General features: G+C 36.6%; 1 protein-coding gene across 4 annotated transcripts in view; it reads left to right on the top strand.

Moving 5' to 3' along the window:
• Lingo2 (leucine rich repeat and Ig domain containing 2) overlaps positions 1–18248 on the top strand; it is a 1146745-nt gene that overhangs the window by 743436 nt on the left and 385061 nt on the right. The gene's annotated exons all lie outside the window — the stretch shown is intronic.

The following is an 18248-nucleotide window of genomic DNA, read 5'->3' as shown; positions in this document are numbered from 1 at the left end:
TCTCTCTCTCTCTGTCTCTCTCTCTCTCTCTCTCTCTCTCTCTGTGTGTGTGTGTGTGTGTGTGTGTGTGTTGATTATATGTGGGGGGACCCAGGTGTCTGTAAGTTCTCATACATGTGGGAAAGCATGTGTGTGGAGGCCCAATGTTGCTATCAAGAACCATTAAAGTTAGTCTTCTATTTTCCTCATGAAAGTAGCATATCACGTTCTGTCCCTGAGTTTCTCATGGACCCGGTTATTGGCCAACTTCAAAGCAAACTTTCACTCTAGTTATCATCAGTCATTGTCTGATAGACTCCCCAGTCAAACATTCTCTGTCAGACAAACATTTCCTCAGTATTAACATTGTTCTTAAATGTATATTTTTTTCTTGAACACCACTCGCAAATGTTCCTTTGGGAATATTGCATTTTCTAAAACTAGTGTGGAAAAAATATTTTGAAACAAGGATCAGATTAAATAAATTACTATGCACATTTGCCTTAGTTCTTTTTTTTTTTACTTTATTGAATATTTTCTTTACTTACATTTCGAATGTTCTCCCCTTTCCTGGTTTTCTCTCCAAAAAATTCCTCCCCCTATATCCTCACCCCTCCCTCTGCTCAGCAACCCACCCACTCCCGATTCCTGGCCCTGGCATTCCCCTACACTGGGCCATAGAGCCCTCACAGGACCAAGAACCTCTTCTCCCACTGATGTCTGACTAGGCCATCCTCTGCTACATATGCAGCTGGAGCCATGATTCCCTCAATGAATATGCTTTGGTTGATGGTTTAGTCCCTGGGAGCTCTGGGGCACTGCATAGTTCATATTGTTGTTCCTCCTATGGGCTGCAAATCCCATTCAGTTCCTTGGGTACTTTCTCTGGCTCCTTCATGGGGACCCTGTGCTCAGTCCAATGGATGTCTATGAGCATACACTTCTGTATTTGTCAGGCACTGGCAGAGCCTCTCAGGAGAGAGCTATATCAGGCTCCTGTCATCAAGCTCTTGTTGGCATCCACGACAGTGTCTGGGTTTGGTGATTGTATATATGGGATGGATCCTCAGGTGGGGCAGACTCTAGATGGTCATTCCTTCAGTCTCTGCTCCACATTTTGTAACTCCTTCCATGGGTGTTTTGTTCTCCCTTCTAAGAAGGATCGAAGTATCCACACTTTGGTCTTCCTTCTTCTTAAATTTCATGTGGTTTGTGAATTGTATCTTGGGTAACTGCATGTTATTGGTACAGTAACAGACAGGTTGATCAATGGAATAGAATTGAAGACTCAGAAATGAACCCACACACCTATGGTCACTTGATCTTTGACAAAAGAGCGAAAATCATCCAATGGAAAAAAGACAGCATTTTCAATAAATGATACTGGTTCAACGGACAGTTAGCATGTAGAAGAATACAAATTGATCCATTCTTATCTCCTTGTACAAAGCTCAAGTCCAAGTGTATCAAGGACCTCCACATAAATCCAGAGACATTGACACTTATAGAGGAAAAAGTGGGGAAGAACCTCGAATATATGGGCACAGGGGGAAAATTTCTGAACAGAACACCAATGCCTTGTGCTGTAAGATCAAGAATTGACGAATGGGACCTCATGAAATTACAAAGCTTCTATAAGGCAAAAGACACTGTCAATAAGACAGAAAAGGCAACCAACAGATTGGGAAAATGTCTTTACCAATTCTACATCTGATAGAGGGCTAAAATCCAATATATACAAAGAAGTCAAGAAGTTACACTCCATAGAACCAAATAAGCCTTTTAAAAGTGGGGTACAGGTCTAAACAAAGAATTCTCAACTCACAGATACTGAATGGCTGAGAAGCACCTAAAAAAATGTTCAACATCCTTAGTTATCAGGGAAATGCAAATCAAAACAACCCTGAGATTTCACCTCATACCAGTCAATGGCTAAGATAAAAAATTCAGTTGACAGCAGATGCTGGCAAGGATGTGAAGAAAGAGGAACACTCCTCCATTGCTGGTGGGATTGAAAGCTGGTAAAAACCACTCTGAAAAATCAGTTTGTCAGTTCCTCAGAAAATTGGACATAGTACTACCTGAGGAACCAGCAATTCCACTCCTGGACATATAATTAGAAGTTGCACCAACATGTAATAAGGGCACATGGTGCACTATGTTCATAGCAGCCTTATTTATAATAGCCAGAAGATGGAAAGAACCCAGATGTCATTCAACAGAGGAATGGATACAGAAAATGTAGTATATTTACACAATGGAGTACTACTCAGCTATTAAAAACAATGAATTTACGAAATTCTTAGGCAAATGGATGGATCTGGAGTATCATCTTGAGTGAGGTAACCCAATCACAAAAGAACACACATTATTTGCACTCACTGTCTTAGTTTTTGACACACAGCTCCTAAAACCTTTGTGGTTTCTTCAGGGAAAAGGATTCTGGCAGTAATTCATACTAAGCCCCTTAAGCTCACACTACTAATTCCAGAAGGAATATGTAGAATATGGTCACCAAAAGTGACCAAGTGACAGAGATTTGGAGCCTGGGAACATGTTGTAATAACAGGCCTTGGGAGTATGGTTCACCTGCAGAGAGCACAGGTTCCTTCTATCTCTCCCTCATGTATGGACCAATGTATCTGTTCCCTTTCACCTCTCATGATTAGTATAATATTGAAATCATTATTTCTGAACTGCTAAGACATAACTAATAGCTCAGGGACACTCCTCAACTTAGAGGGAAACAGCTAGCAAAGCACAAACACAGGGACAAAGGGTGTGACTCCAAAGCCAGAGTTAATGTGTTGAATGTGGAGCATGACTTTTTTGAAGTTCAGTGCTCCTGCCTGCCTTTCACCTACACATTGTCAGCTGTAACCCAATGAAGAGAAACAATCTAACCAGCGAAAGAGGATAACAACAGGAAAGCTGTGTTCACATATAGCTGTTAGCATAAGATAAAGTATCTTTAGGAAGAATTCTTTTCCATCCTTACATTCTTCAATACAGCTCATCTACCTAGAGTAGATACTTGATAACACTGTAAACGATGAATAAGGTGTTATGATGGCTAATCTTAGTTGTTAACTTCGTGGTGTCTTGAGGTACCTAAAACTGAAGCAACGGGCCATGCCTGTGAGGATATTTGTTTCTTGCTTAGATTATTTGAGGGGGAAGACCCACTCCAAATGTCAATCATTTGAGGTCACAGGAAACATCCTAGATATGAGCCACACCTTTTTGTGGCAGCCTACATAATTTGACGCAGAGGAAGGATGTTTTTGATTTTCACTTACTTGCCCTCATACTTATTGGACAGTTTATCTGTCCTGAGGGGTTTCTTTGGTGATGTTAGAACCTACATCTTTAGAATCCCAATGTGGACTGAAAACTCGAACAGCTCTAGGAGCTCCCTAGGAATCTAGCACCAGATTGGGACTCCTGAGACCAGTCTGATGGACTGAACAGCTACTGGATCCTTGACCTGTCTGTCAGGACACAGCATTATTGGACTGTTCAGACAACAGCATGTAAGCCATTCTAATACTTCCCTTAGTAAATATAGACATGCATTAGTTCATCCTATTAGTTCTCTTCTTTAAGAGAAACCTGATTCCTACAGGTGTTTATTATTACTCTACTAAAAATAATTATCAAGTCCAATTGATTCACTTATCAGTGTACCAAGAAAGTGTCTTGCATTGCTGAAGAATATACAGACAAAAAACAATGAAAATAAATGATCGTAATTCTTAATACTGCGGGGTCTCAAGTCCAGTGAATGAGCTAGATCTTAAATGAACACCCACATATAAACAGACCATTAGAAGCTATGATAAGAAACATGCAGACGAAAATTGAATTGGAACAAGATGGCTCATAAGGACTTTAAAAATGTGTTTATATGTATCCATTCCATCAATAAATGCTAATAGTAGGAAAAGAAGTAATGGAATAACTGATGACTCTTGCTGACAGAGCTCCCATTTCTCTACTCAGGAATCCACACAGGGGAATTCTGAATTCAAGGTAATGGTACTTATTTAAATATAAGACCTAATTTCTAGTGAGTTCTGGTTCTATGCAATGAAGCATGAGGAAAGCTTCCAATGAGCTGAAAATATCCTACATCTTGATGAGTCTAGGGGTTATTATTTGGATTTATACATTTGTCTCAGTTCATTGAGCTTTATAGCTAACCTGTGTGTCTTGTATTATACACAATTCATATCAAAATAAAGTGGATTTAAAGGATTTTTCCTATTGGGAAACTAAGAAAGCAAACTAAAGGCGAATTAGAATGATTCAGACAATCATTTGCATCTATATTATCATGATTTTATGCATCTAGGAGGTGTGTATTACTGGATCCTTACCCGCATACAGATTTCTTTTACATCTCTAACAATAGTCCTTTCTGACTTGTCATGTATATACGGTATTTTTTGAAGCTAATGCTTCTATCTAAGATAGGAGAGTAAAGAAGATAAAAGCTTTTTCAATGGTGTGCTAGGTTGACTTCCCACCCCCCACCCCCCCTTTGGCTGCACTTGTGAAGTTTTATAGCACTGCTGAATAATAACAGGAGCATCCCGATAATGTCTTTTGTTTGTAAAATTGTCAGCTCTGGGGAGCCAAATTGCTTTGCATCCTCGCCTTCATTGAATAGTTTCTACTTGAGAGAAGTCAAATGTGTATTATCACATTTTACAGGGAAGAGACGGGCACAAGGATGCGTATAAGGAAAAGGCTTATGTATATTATATATACATCAAGGTCTACGCAGGCAGTGATCATTTTGTTCCCTTTATTAATTAATTTATTTATTTTTTCCATTTAGGTAGCATTAAAAGTAGACCAATTTCTATTCTTTGTGCATATGTGAACATGTCAATAGGAAGTATCAACAGAAGCTGTTCATAATCTCCAAAGCTAAAAATGTTGGTCATGCCATTTCTTTATTTCAGACTTGATAAATTGATCCATAAAGTGATTTAAGTAGATAATTATTAAATAATACCAGGCCCCAGAGTAAATACTTACTATGCATGGATGTAAATTAAGGCTTCATAGAAAAGGTTTTATTCTTTGTTATTTGCCAAACCATCCTAAACCTACTTGTGCTGAAAGAAACAGTTTAATTTCACAGTCACCTGCTGGAGCAGGCAGTGGGGAGGCGATTCGCTCACTGCATGTGGCTGCGTTCTAAAGTGGCAGGAAATGTGGATGCAGTGACCTGAGGTAGAACAGGACTCAGACATACGCTGCTCAACTATGTGGGCCATCACAGAGCTGTAAGAAAGGTGTCAAAATACTCAGATGTTGTCTGACAGATAGGAGAGACTGGGCAAAGATGGAAACTCATTACTATAAAGATTCTTCAGGGTCTAGAAACAGAGTTTCAAACCGCTCATGATTTTCCATGTCAAAGGAAAAGATTTTTTTTTTTTTTGGTGTGTCTTAAATTAACTCAGGGAAATTCAACAGTTCTCTAAGCCTTAATACAAGCAGAGTGGAATGGAAGGTATAGAAAATGGAACACAGTGCAAGGACTGTATTAACATTTATATCTACTTTGTAACCAGTTCTTCATTGTACCCTTCATATATAATTTAAAATAAAAACAGTATTCGGCTGCCCAATAAAATCCTTGATGCTTGTAGAATTTTAATAGTTTCATGCTGTAATGTCCTGTGTGTATTTATAAAATAGGAGGCTGCCTTTCTTTAGATGTGGAAAGCAGAAGTGGTATTTCAGGAAACTGAATGTTCTCTGTGCTGAGTGACACAACAGTGAGCAGAGTTGACTGTAGGATCCTCTGATAGGTGGGGCAGAAAAATTAAGGACCTAGAGTCCCTGGGCATGTGAGAGTACTGTGTTTTTGCCATGACTGTCATGATTTTATGGAAGGTAGATTTTCCTACCTAGTACTGTTTGATTCTAGTGCAAAATTGCTGTCTTCATTTCAGTGGGTGAGTGGAAATATCTGAAGATATAAAGTGAAGATATTTGGAAGATAAATTATGATTGAATTGTTCTCATAATATACCATCCTTAGACATGGTGCTGGATGAATGTCATAATTTCATAAGTACAAAGACTAGCTGAGATATTTTAGATTTAATCATTCTTGTTATTGGAATAATATAACTGCTCTAGATAAAGATCCTTGAGGACTTTTCTAAGATGAGAATCTAAAAGAGCTATACCAGAGAATCTTAGAATGCTTGTAAGATAAATTACAAATATACTGTTTATACTCCAGAGTAGAACAAAAAATCGTTGCCTTCTTTAGCCCTGACATTTGGCATATTAAAAAAACGAAACTCCTTGTGGATTTTAGTAACTGCAAGTAGGTCCCTATGTATGACTGTGGCTTAAATTTATTCTACTTGAGTGCTTTAAACAAACCCTTAAGTCAAATCTCTATGGTGTTCACAGTATATTGTACTATACATGACTACAGATGAAAACCCGGGTATCAACAATCTTGTTTACTAGGAAGAGATACATTAAAACCAATAGTAAGAGACAGGGTGGACAAAACAAATAAACAAACAAAATGACAACCAATGTGAAACAAAACATTGAAAGTCTCTAAATATCAAGATTTGCCAAAGATACAAACAAATTTTTAAATTTCTGTTTCTCAGAAAACTAACCTCCCATTGTTAGAGTGACTCGGATACACAGTCTGACTGAGCTTCAAACTGTTTCTAGACCCTGAAGAATCTTTATAGTAATGAGTTTCCATCTTTGCCCAGTCTCTCCTATCTGTCAGACAAGATCTGTGGTTCCATAATTTTATCCTTATTTACAATCTTCAACTGCAGTGCAGTTTACACATTCCAGCCTTCCTGAATCATGAAGAATATCATATAGTGTGGTGTGTACATCCACTAGAAAGAACATTCCACCCCTGTGTAAAACACTGCAGTTCCATCATAGAACATGATACTGGGTGTCAGAAAAACGAAGGGGAATGTGATGTCATATATTTCAATTAAAATGTATTTGTGAAATTACCAAAGGATAAATAAAATAGTACTTTAAAACATTTTAGATATATATTTAGAGATATTAACCAGAGTGGGAAAATTATAAGAAGCGATGAGGTGGTAATAAATTTCTAAATTTGCAATTCAGTGTTCAGGGAGAGCACGAGCATCTGTCAGAGATGTAATCATGGGGCATTAGTGAGGGTATGGAAATTCTAGTACTTAAATGGGATGTGAGGCACAGAGTGATCATTATCTTATAACTCTTTATCCTTCATACAATGTTTATAGATACTATTGATATTTATGCAAGAGCAAATCTGAGGAATTTATATATTCTGCAGGTTTAAAACTTGTGTGATAGACTTCTTTTCATATATGAATTAAAGCAAGTATTTTGTTAATGAGTTTTGACAGTTATGCCCAGGATTTATTCTAAGAAGTCCATATTAATTTATAGTTGTTTTTTTGTTGCTGTGTTTGTTCCCATTTGGGAATTTTATTTTGTTGTGTTTTAGTGACTTCCTGTTTAATCAGGTTGTCTTGTAATTGGTCTCCTGCTGTCTTATAACTAACAATCCATCTTCCTCAGCCTACAGAGTGTTTAGCTCTAGATCCCAGGTATATGTAACCAGTATGACTTTTTTTTTCTCAAGGTATACTGAAAATGTTTGATTTTCCTTAGTTGAAGACTTTAGGACACTTTTCTTTTTAATATGTAGCCATTTTTTAATAAAATAGAAACCTCCGATAATATGTCCTTTGCCTTCAGAATGAGTCATGGGTTTGCATCTTAATCACATTCCTCCCATTTTCAATAGCTATAAGCAGAAAATATCTTATGAAGTTTTAGAAAACTCAAACACATCGACAGAGGGTGGCAGAGATGGAAGAAGGCCAGGAATGGGGAGAGGTGCAGATATATACATACATACATTCGTGTGTGTGTGTGTGTGTGTGTGCATGTATGCACGCAACTGACCCTTACCATGTTTACTTCCTGATGGAAAGAATAAAGATGTGCATCCCTTAATGTCTGTGAGAATTGTATGTTTCTCTTTTTCCTTTTGAATGATTAAACTTAGAATTGTACCTCATATGTGTAAGTCAAAGCCATTGGAGACTGAAGCAGGATGATAATCTGTTAGTTCTTGGCCAGCTCAAACTATAGATTGACAGTCTTTCTTAAAAACTAAGTCTATAACAAACTTAAACACAAATACTTGAGGGTGGCACAGCACTATACTTCATCAAGTCTTTGCCAAAAGGTAGTCCTCAGTCATTCTGAAGATTTTAAGTCAGTGATGTGTATGTTTCAAGTTTTCCAATATTAAAGTCTAACATTTGGAAAGAAGAGAAGGAAGAAAGGAAGGAAGGGAGGGAGGGAGGGAGGGAGGGAGGGAGGGAGAAAAGAAAAGAAAAGAAAAGAAAAGAAAAGAAAAGAAAAGAAAAGAAAAGAAAAGAAAAGAAAAACAGACATTCTTGCTTGTTGATATTCCTTACAAAGACAATTATCTGTTGCTGTCATGTTAGAGATCCCAAATGGTCCAGAACTATAGTATTTTATTAATGTTATGTAAAAAGATATACATTGAATTGTGTTATTTCATTAAAATTTAAGTCTGTACAGTTTCCAGGGACATGTAGTTTTCCCCAAACAAATCTAAACTGCCATCTCTCTTTTCTCTCTGGGTCCATTTTCTTTTCCTCCTGTGACACTGTAGCTAAGCTTTGCTACACTTAACAAGAAGGGTATGCTAATGAAGCCTATACACAGATACTTGCCCATGATTATATCTAGTATTTCATGAAAAGAAACACAATTCATAAAGGATTTAATACATCTGAGACTTCCAGGGCATGATTATATTTTGAATATTTATCTTTTGTTCACTCCATTTCCTTCTGCTTCATAATTTTCCCTAAGCTACACATTGCCTCTCCCTGGCACAAAGTCTAATTTTGTTTGCCTAGAAGAAAAAAAGAGCATCATGAAAAATAACAGTATTTTGCCTTCTCTACACTTCCTAATTCAGACTACAGGCACACTGTTGCTCACAGCACTCTGCCTCCACCTCCTCAGACTGTGAGTTCCACTGTGCAAACCTCACCTGAATGTGAATTCACATTTCAGTGACAGAAAAGACTAAATCTAGTCTGGGCAAGCCAAGTGAATTTTAAGTCGTTTCAGATCAAGAACTAAGTCACAGAATTGTAGTGACATGGAAAGCAGTGGCTCTTCAGGGAAAAGAAAATCAAATAAGCCTTCTTTTAACATCGACCTTTGAATCATTCCTGTCCTTCCTTCCTTCCTTCCTTCCTTCCTTCCTTCCTTCCTTCCTTCCTTCCTTCCTTCCTTCCTTCCTTCCTCCCTTTCTCCTCCTCCTCCTCCTCCTCCTTCTCTCTCTCTCTTTCTTTCTTTCTTTTCTTCCTCCTCCTCCCCTTTCTCCCTCTTTCCTTCCTCCCTCCCTTCCCAATTTTTCATTCTCTCTCTCTCTCTCTCTCTCTCTCTCTCTCTCTCTCTCTNTATATATATATATATATATATATATATATATATATATNTGTGTGTGTGTGTGTGTGTGTGTGTGTGTGTGTGTGTGTGTGTGTATTTCACCAGGAAAATTTGACCATCATGGGGGCCTGGAATACTGCAGACATGCAGGTGTAGTAATTGAAGAAAAGGAGAATGAACAGAGAGAGATTCACCATAAAAAGAATCAAGAACCAGTCCAACATCAGCTAGTAAAACATCTGTGCAGGATTCAAGAAGGGAGTGAACTGCTGTTTTCAGAGAATCAAAAGACTTAGGACCTAGAATTTGAAGTAGAGATAACTGTATGAACATGAGGTCATGATATTTATCTCAATCATGAAAAGCCTTAAAACTACCTAATGTACACTCTAGGGCCATATAATAGTTAAATGATAAAAGACGTAAATCTTAGTAGATATTGTGCAATTAATAAATATATTGTTCTTTAAAGGCAATATTATATCTTGTTAAAGCCTGTTTGTAAAAATGCTGAGAGCAAAAAAATATATAAATATAAATGAATTTAAAATTCTAGAATGTTAAGATCAGCATAAGAGATATACTTGTGAATAATTTAAAGAATGTAATGTGTAGTGAAAACAATACATTTTTAAAAATGAGACAATAAGAAAGAATATAATTACCTAAGATAAAGAAGATAAAATTGAAATCGAATTAAATATAGCTGCAAGTCAAAACATACCATTGTCTATAGTAAAATGTAAACTGAAAAACGATCCAAATGGTTATATATAGTATGAAAACAATATGATCATTTTTTATATTTTTTCAAGTCATTTAAGTAATTTAAACAAAATGCAAGTCATCAATATAGTAATTTTTACAATGTAATATTTAGGAATAAATCTGTTGTTTCCATAATATTCTATTTTACTGATTATGAAAATACAGACAAGGGTCTTTTTTATAGCTGTAATACCAGCCTCACATTTTATAACTTTAGTTTTCCTAATTTGCATATGATTCCATACTGCTCTGCCCCACGTTCTTTTTAAATGTGAGACTAGTAGGCAAACCTGAACACTGCAGGTGAAGAGGAATGAGCATGCAGAACAGATGCACTTTCCAGCACACAGCTTCCTTACAGTAAAGTGTCTGTCTAATTAATTTCACACAGTGCTATCTGCTTGACTTTCTCCCTCGCTCCACGCACCCATGGGATTATCTGAAATATTGTACAGATGTTCTTACAGAGAATTACATTGCCAAGTGTCATTAACACAAGCTAACATTCAACATTAATTTCATAGGTGAGGCATGGATGTGACAAATACCTTCATATTCTTGTCTATATTTATAATTTCACTAGCTGGGAGTTTCTGTGTGTGGAATGCATCCTTCTCAAATCCACTAATCAGAAATCCCCTCATTTCTACTCTAGAATCAATTAGAATTCTCAGCCTCTACTTCTTTAAATGAGCAGGTTGGCTTTAAGGTCTTTCTTTCACTAATTCCCTTTCCTAAGTTATTTTTGTACAGTGTAATACAGAAATAAAAACATTCTAGGTGGAAGACGTGTGTGGAAAATAAGATGCAGAAATCTAGTACCTTATGTACAAATGAGATTTATAGTGTTTCACCAGACTGAATTATTAATGCTGGCTGGAATTTGAGCAGAAGCCACCAGAGAAGTGCTGTGAGCACATGCTAAGGTGAGCAATCTCTGGGCTAGGTAGAGAACAAATGGAGACATGTGATGTATGAATTTGGAACCAGGGCACTTGACTATGAATTAGGATTGAAAAGTACCAGACTTATTATAGAGTGGAGAGACGATTCGATTACTAATGTCTTTTTGCTGCACGTTGCCAGTTGTATATTACCTGTTATAATTTCCCACAAGGTGTATGTGAAAAACAATGGGAGTATCAATGTAGTGATACCAGAGTAGCAACACTTTAGTGTTTCATTAGAAGCCTGATATAGACTGGTGGACTGAGCTTGTCTGGGTCCTGTCTGTTTTACAGATTAGCAAAATAAGGCATAAAAGTCAATGTAGTTTCCCAAATATTTTATAGCAACTTGAAGAGCGATGTTGAGGCTATCAAAAAGCAAAGCAAGTATTATTAACTACTAAGTCCTTTCAGTAAATATTGTTTACATTCAAACGGGAAGGATGAATTCTTTCATTAGTGTAAGCTTCATGCTGTGGGTAATATTTCTGTCCTTAATATAAACAAAGACTTATTAATGGACCATAATATGTTGTAGTTGTTTAATCTCATTTAATGACGATAATTTTCAATATAATTCTTTGTAAAGACATATTTAATAAATGTTTTATGTGAATTCTTCCATGTGAAAATATCCTAAAGTGGAAATTTAGATGTCAGAGGTATTCTATTATTACTTCTATAATTTGAGTATAACTGTTGGCAATTTTAGTGAATTGAGATAGCAAAATAATCAGAAGACTATGAACTATGAAATTGAACTGGTATTTTTTTTTTAATGCCAAGCACATGTTAAATGCTATTTCTATATAATCTAGCTAATTCTCAAAGTAAATTTAAGGTAGGTAATCACTTAAGAGTCAGTTCCCTTATCTATGCAATGGAAATCACTCAAATGATTTGAGAAACTTGCCCATGTTTTCTCTATTAAGAAATAAGGGTGCCATAAACTTATATCCAGGTCTCACTGAGTCCAGAGACTTCCTTCATTATACTGAAATTCTCCCAGTGTGATGTGCACATGTAAAGTATAGATGTATTAACAGAAAAACGAGATGTTAAAAACACAAGGATTTCTGGGGGACAATAGGTACTCCCTAGGAATTAAGTATAACTATTTTGGTAAAAGACTACATGTGGCTTTTACTGTGTGAGCTGTGGTATACATGTTCACATAGTATCCCTATATGACCATATTGCCATCACTGGGAGCTTCCTACTGACTACAAAATAACCTGGAATATATTATAATAAGGTTGTCATGGAATGTTGTCCAGCATATGTCCTTTGTTATCTTTCCAGACATACCTTCTTTCTTCAGAGACTCACATCCGCCATTCTTTATTCATTTACATTCTCTATTCACTCTCTATTCATTTTCATTGACTCTTATTCAAGCCTTTTATATTTTAGCTTCAGTTTCTAAATTTGCTACTAGTTATTTCTCCAAGATCCCAAGGAAGCTTTCCTCCTTGAAGAATTTTACACGTCAAAGAAAATTCTGAAGCCAATGAGTCTAATAACTTAATCCATGATCTTTATTTCTCAAACTTACCCCATTTGGTATCACTCAACTTATTAGTCTACTGAAAGAGAATCTGACGCCAAAACAAAGACACAGTCTATGATTTATCTCTATATTGTCATCCTCCCCCACCTACTAGACACTACATATGTTTGTTCCAAATATGCCCGTTAAAAGATGAAAGAATGAGTAAATGGGTGTAGATGGATAAATGAATTAACTTAAACAAGGGACAGTAAGCTTTTTATCATGGTCAGATTGTAAATCTCCTCTCTATGTAGGATCTCGAGACTGGCTCAGCTCTGCTGTTATAGCAAGAAACCAGAAAAAGAGTTTGTGAACAGAGTGTGGGGTAGGACTTGGCCTGACCTTCTCCAAACACTGTCATAAGGAAGGAGAAGTTCCGGAAAGCTCCATCCAGCCATCCTGAAACAGATTTTAAAAACTAATGTTCCTTAAATCGCTCCAATTCTCTCTATGTAAAACTTTATTTATTTATTTATTTATTTATTTATTTATTTATTACTTATATGTTGCAAGACAACTTGCGTGCCTCCTTTCATCTTATTCAACTCCTTATGCAGTCGCTGGCATTGTTGTAAACTTCTTCATTAATTAGTAAGTAGTCTAACCAGATGAACACCCCCATTCCCCCTCTGCCCGTCTTTCTCTTCTACCTCATGTTGTGGAGATAAAAGGGATAAGGGGCGAAGTAAGGAGGTAAAGGAGTTCACAAAAGCAGCCAAAAGGATGCTCTGACGTGACTAGCTCTTCAGATGGATCATATGCTAGTTGTTTGTAGATACTAGAAAGTCTGGTGTCATATACAAAATATGAGGCTTTATTTTCCTATGACAACTAATGATATATCAGCATTTATTTCCTGTCTTCTCCATAGCTTCCTATAGGTAGGATAATAAAATAAAAAGTAGTATCTCCACTGTGGAAAACGCATCACATTCTCTTTCAATGCTATGTCATTATTCAGTTGTATACACTTGCCTGTGGACTCTGTACTGTGTATAGTTGTTTGGGAATACAGAGTCAGTACTCCTGAGATTTCAGTTCTAACTGAGGTCAAGGAAAACGCTCTTATAGAAGCAGTTAATCAAGCCCTTCATTCTTCATTAACTACATCGCTCTGTTTCTCTAATATGTTAGACAAAAATGTTTTATTAGTTAATTGTGGCAACGTTTGTAAGTTCTGTCAGTGAGCCCCCACCAAAGAACAGTAAACAAACAATAAACTTTGTTCTGGTTGATACCACTACAACCTAAACTACATGCTTTCTTGTGTCCATATCATTTCTCTAAATTCTTTAAGAACACTTATTTCTTCAGAGATCACTGTTTATGATATTCCACCCACTCTCTGCTGCTCATTTGAACGTTTAAAAGCTTGTAATATCTTTTAAAAGATAACATGCTTTCATTATTTCATGGTGATAATGTCTGTTTTACATATCCATTTGTGTTATAAAATTATCCCAGGTGAATATGTATATGTATGCAATTTGTGTGTTTTGGTGTGTGTGTATTTGTGAGTGTTGTATGTGTATATGTTTATAGGAGTATATGTAGTATACATATATGTGTTTGTGTATTTGCATATGTGTGGGTATATTTGTATAGTGTGTGTGTGTGTGTGTGTCTGTGTGCATTCTTTATCTCTCTGCTTTGAAGGCATGTAATATTGTGGTATTAAATGTACCATATGCTGTTCTGAGAGTTGTGGGAAAATGTAATTATCATCCTTGAATCTAAGATATAGTTCACTAGAAGCTTCAAACCATCTCGGTGAATTCTGGTATACCAGATTAATTCTGGTATACTCAAAACAACCTTCTTGTGAGTATGTCATGATGTCATTGTATCCCCCCCAACTCAATAAAATGAATGGGTGTAAATATCTGTCCCTGTCATTCTGAGGTTTACAGGCTTAAATGACAATAAATCTATTTATTAGCAAATATTTTCAGAATAAAATCATTGCCTATAAACATTTCTTTAGTCTTATCAATTATTAGGCAAAAGATAGACTAAAAAAATGTGCATGGAGGTCAGGAAATATGTTCAATTCAAAACTCACTCAGCCATGTGTGATAAGCGAACCTACTACTTCTTCATGGGAAGTTCTTCATTAGCTCCATACTTCTTTTGAAGAAGTTTATGTGATATAGCCTGGACTTGTCATGCAGTTTCCATGGAGAGGCACTTTTGCAACTTTTCAAGTCCCTCTGATGTTTGAGGAAATCCTCAAAAGACTTACCATTAAAATGATATAAATATTATTTTGTCCATTAACTTGAGACAAGAATAGTTTGAAAGTGATGTGTAATTAAGAGGCTGACAAAGTGAAGAGTCAGAAAATACTTTACAGAACAGGATATGTCCAACTCTCATGAGAAGAGGCAAGGAAAGTTACCTGAGGGGCAGTGCTAAGAGAGAGAAGGCAATTTTACCAGGCGAGCTTTACAAAGACAGGTTGAAAAGAGAACAAGCTAGACACAGGTGAAGACAGAACAACCTAAAAAATGAGAAGGAACCAGAAGATTAGAACAGATTAGAACAGGTTGCTAGAGTTACTTTGAGGTCAAGCATAGCAATTTAGTCAGAGGCTGAGAGAAGGCAGATTGAACCAGTCAGATTGGTGAGCCAGAACAGCTAACTTGAACCAACCAGCCAGAGTTCAGAAAGGGTGAGTTTATTCAGCAGTAAGTCTCAGAGGCTGAAAATATTCTGGCCTAGGTTAGAAGGTACAGAGTCTAGAAATTTCCAAGTCTACACCTAGGTTAGTGACTTTGGAGAATGAAATTATCAGGGAATAAAGTTTATGGTTTATAAGCAAGCACTTTTGTGTACAACTACAACCTATCTCAGACATCCATCCACTCCCAATAAATCTCTTAGGATTTTCTTGTTTTTCTTAGAGGAATTTAATGGAATGTTTTGCATACGTTTTTTATGTTTATGCTCTCTTGAGTCGGTGAACTCACATGAATAAACCTTTGATGCCACATACACTTCAGCAGAAAAATTATAATTTTATCTGGAATTAGAGTTGATGGATAAAATAAAGAAATGGGAAATTTAAAGAACTGAGTGAAGCATTGTTTAGTGGTTATAAAATCCTAACTATACTTTTTGAAAACTACATTAGAATTAGGTAACCTCTCTGTTCTGATTTTAAAGGCTGCCTCCAGTAATGTTTTACTGAGCCATAAACTGTTCTGACTAAATTTCATGCCTGATAAAATTCTTGCATTTATAGCGTAAAATGTAAGCCCTTGTCCCATAACTAATCTGTTAAGTTTCTGAAACAGAGAAATCTTGAATCTTTTTGCAACAGAAAATTAAGTGAATAAAGGTCATCATATTTTATAAAAGAGACTAGCATAAATAGGAAATTTTGTCATAATAATCTTGCCACTAGACTTGAAATACATTTAGTAATATATATTTACATATATACATGTTTATATATATTATATTTTAAGAAACCATTATAAATTAATACAGTTACAAATTTATAATTTTATTAATATTCAGTAAATGATTATTATCTAATATATATAAAATAGATTGATTTTCCAATAGCAACATACTTGCCATTATTAAATAGCATTAAATAATGCCTTTTTATGTACAGTTTTACCATCATTATCTGTACTTATTGCATAGATAAAATGCATTTGATTTAAAATGCATAGATAAAATGCAAATCGATTTAAGCTTTGTCTATAGCTTAATGGGAAGAATACTGTCTTAGACACCACACACAGCCATGTTGCTTTCAGATCTATGTCTTCTGATTTCTGAAATCTTGATGTAGACAAATCTCCCTCACAATCTCTGAAGATCTATCCACTTAGGGTCTTCGTATTTGTAGTTGTCCCTCCAATCAAACAAAGGAGGGGTGGTTAGGAGGGGCTGTCACTTCTTGGAGAAAACCCTAGGTCAGGATTCAGTCTCCCAAGCAAGGGACAAGCAATCTGAAAGAAGACGCCAGCTGTGAGAATCCAAGAATCAGTCCTTCAGGCGGTTGAGAATATGAGTCCTTGTCTCAAGGAGGAGAAAGCCAGGCATGGTGGTGCACGCCTTTAATCCCAGCACTTGGGAGGCAGAGGCAGGCAGATTTCTGAGTTCGAGGCCAGTCTGGTCTACAGAGTGAGTTCCAGGACAGCCAGGGCTATACAGAGAAAACTTGTCTCGAAAAAAACAAAATAAATAAATAAATAAATAAAATAAAATGTCTGCAAACAACTTATCCAATCCTAGAAGGCCACCTTTCCTGAGGACGCTGCCATGAGAAACATTTTCCTTTGCTTTTCTTCTGATTTTTGTAAAATCTCTATTCTCTTTATTAAAAATAGATTATTTTCATATGATATATTCTGATTTCAGTTTCTTTCTCCTTGACTCCTCCAAGATCCACCCCACGTCCCGTACCCTGCACATCCACACCATTCTTGTCTCTCCTTAGAAAACAGACAGGCATCTAAAGAATAATATTAAGGGCTGGAGAGAGGGCTCTGTGGTTAACAGCACTGACTGCTCTTACAGAGGTCCTGAATTCAATTCCCAGCAACCACATGGTGACTCACAACCATCTGTAAAGGGACCCAGTGCTCTCGTCTGGTGTGTCTGAAGACAGCTACAGTGTACTCATGTAAATAAAATAAATAAATCTTTTTTTATAAAGAATAATAATTAAACAGAGTAAAACAAAACAATATCTGAATAGAAAATACAAACAAACCAAAGAAAAGGAGCCAAAGAAAAGCACAAGAAACACATACAGAAACCAAGATACACACATTTCCCCGCCCAGGAATCTCATTAAAGCACAAAACTGGACAAAATCATATACACAAAGATGCTAATGAGTTAGTTTTGTGTTGGAAATCTCTTGCTGTACAAAGAGATTCCCTAAGAGAAAATTATTTTTTCATTTGCAAACGGTTGTCAGTTTCTGGGTTAGAGATGAAGTGTGTGTTTTCACTTTTTCTCTCGGTGCTGGGACCTCATCCGCTGCAGATCTAAGAGGAAGATATTTGGAAGCAATCTCTATCTCTGGGCTGGTCTCAAGGCCGCAGCTGATTCCTGTCATCCCCAGTCATCTTTCTTCTACTGTCCATGTTAGAATCCCATTGTTTGGCCAGCACCTCCATTAACTTATGTCATCATCCTTGTGATGTGACCCCAGCTAAAACGTCTGAAACCCTTCTCCTCATTACTTACGTAGGGTAGTGTCCTTTGCTATAATAGCCTATTAAAGGGAAGGATGAGGAAGTGCAGGTGACACGCCTCAATGCTAAACTTCCTTGACTCCTTTATGGACATAGCCTCATTCTTCCCTGATGTCTTAGCGGCTTTACCCTCTGCTGCCAGCTGTTTGCTATGAGTATCCCAGTAGTTGTTTTTGCTTGTGTGTATGTTTGTCTGTTTTTAATCAGGCACATCTTAATGATTTATGAGCCTCCTTTTGTGTCCCGAGATAGAAGCAATCCCCC

The sequence above is a fragment of the Mus pahari genome, chromosome 22, assembly GCF_900095145.1.
Source record: "Mus pahari chromosome 22, PAHARI_EIJ_v1.1, whole genome shotgun sequence".
NCBI classification, from domain to species: Eukaryota; Metazoa; Chordata; class Mammalia; order Rodentia; family Muridae; genus Mus; species Mus pahari.
The sequence above is the reverse complement of the archived record's forward strand: the minus strand, read 5'-3'. Positions and strand labels throughout refer to the sequence as shown.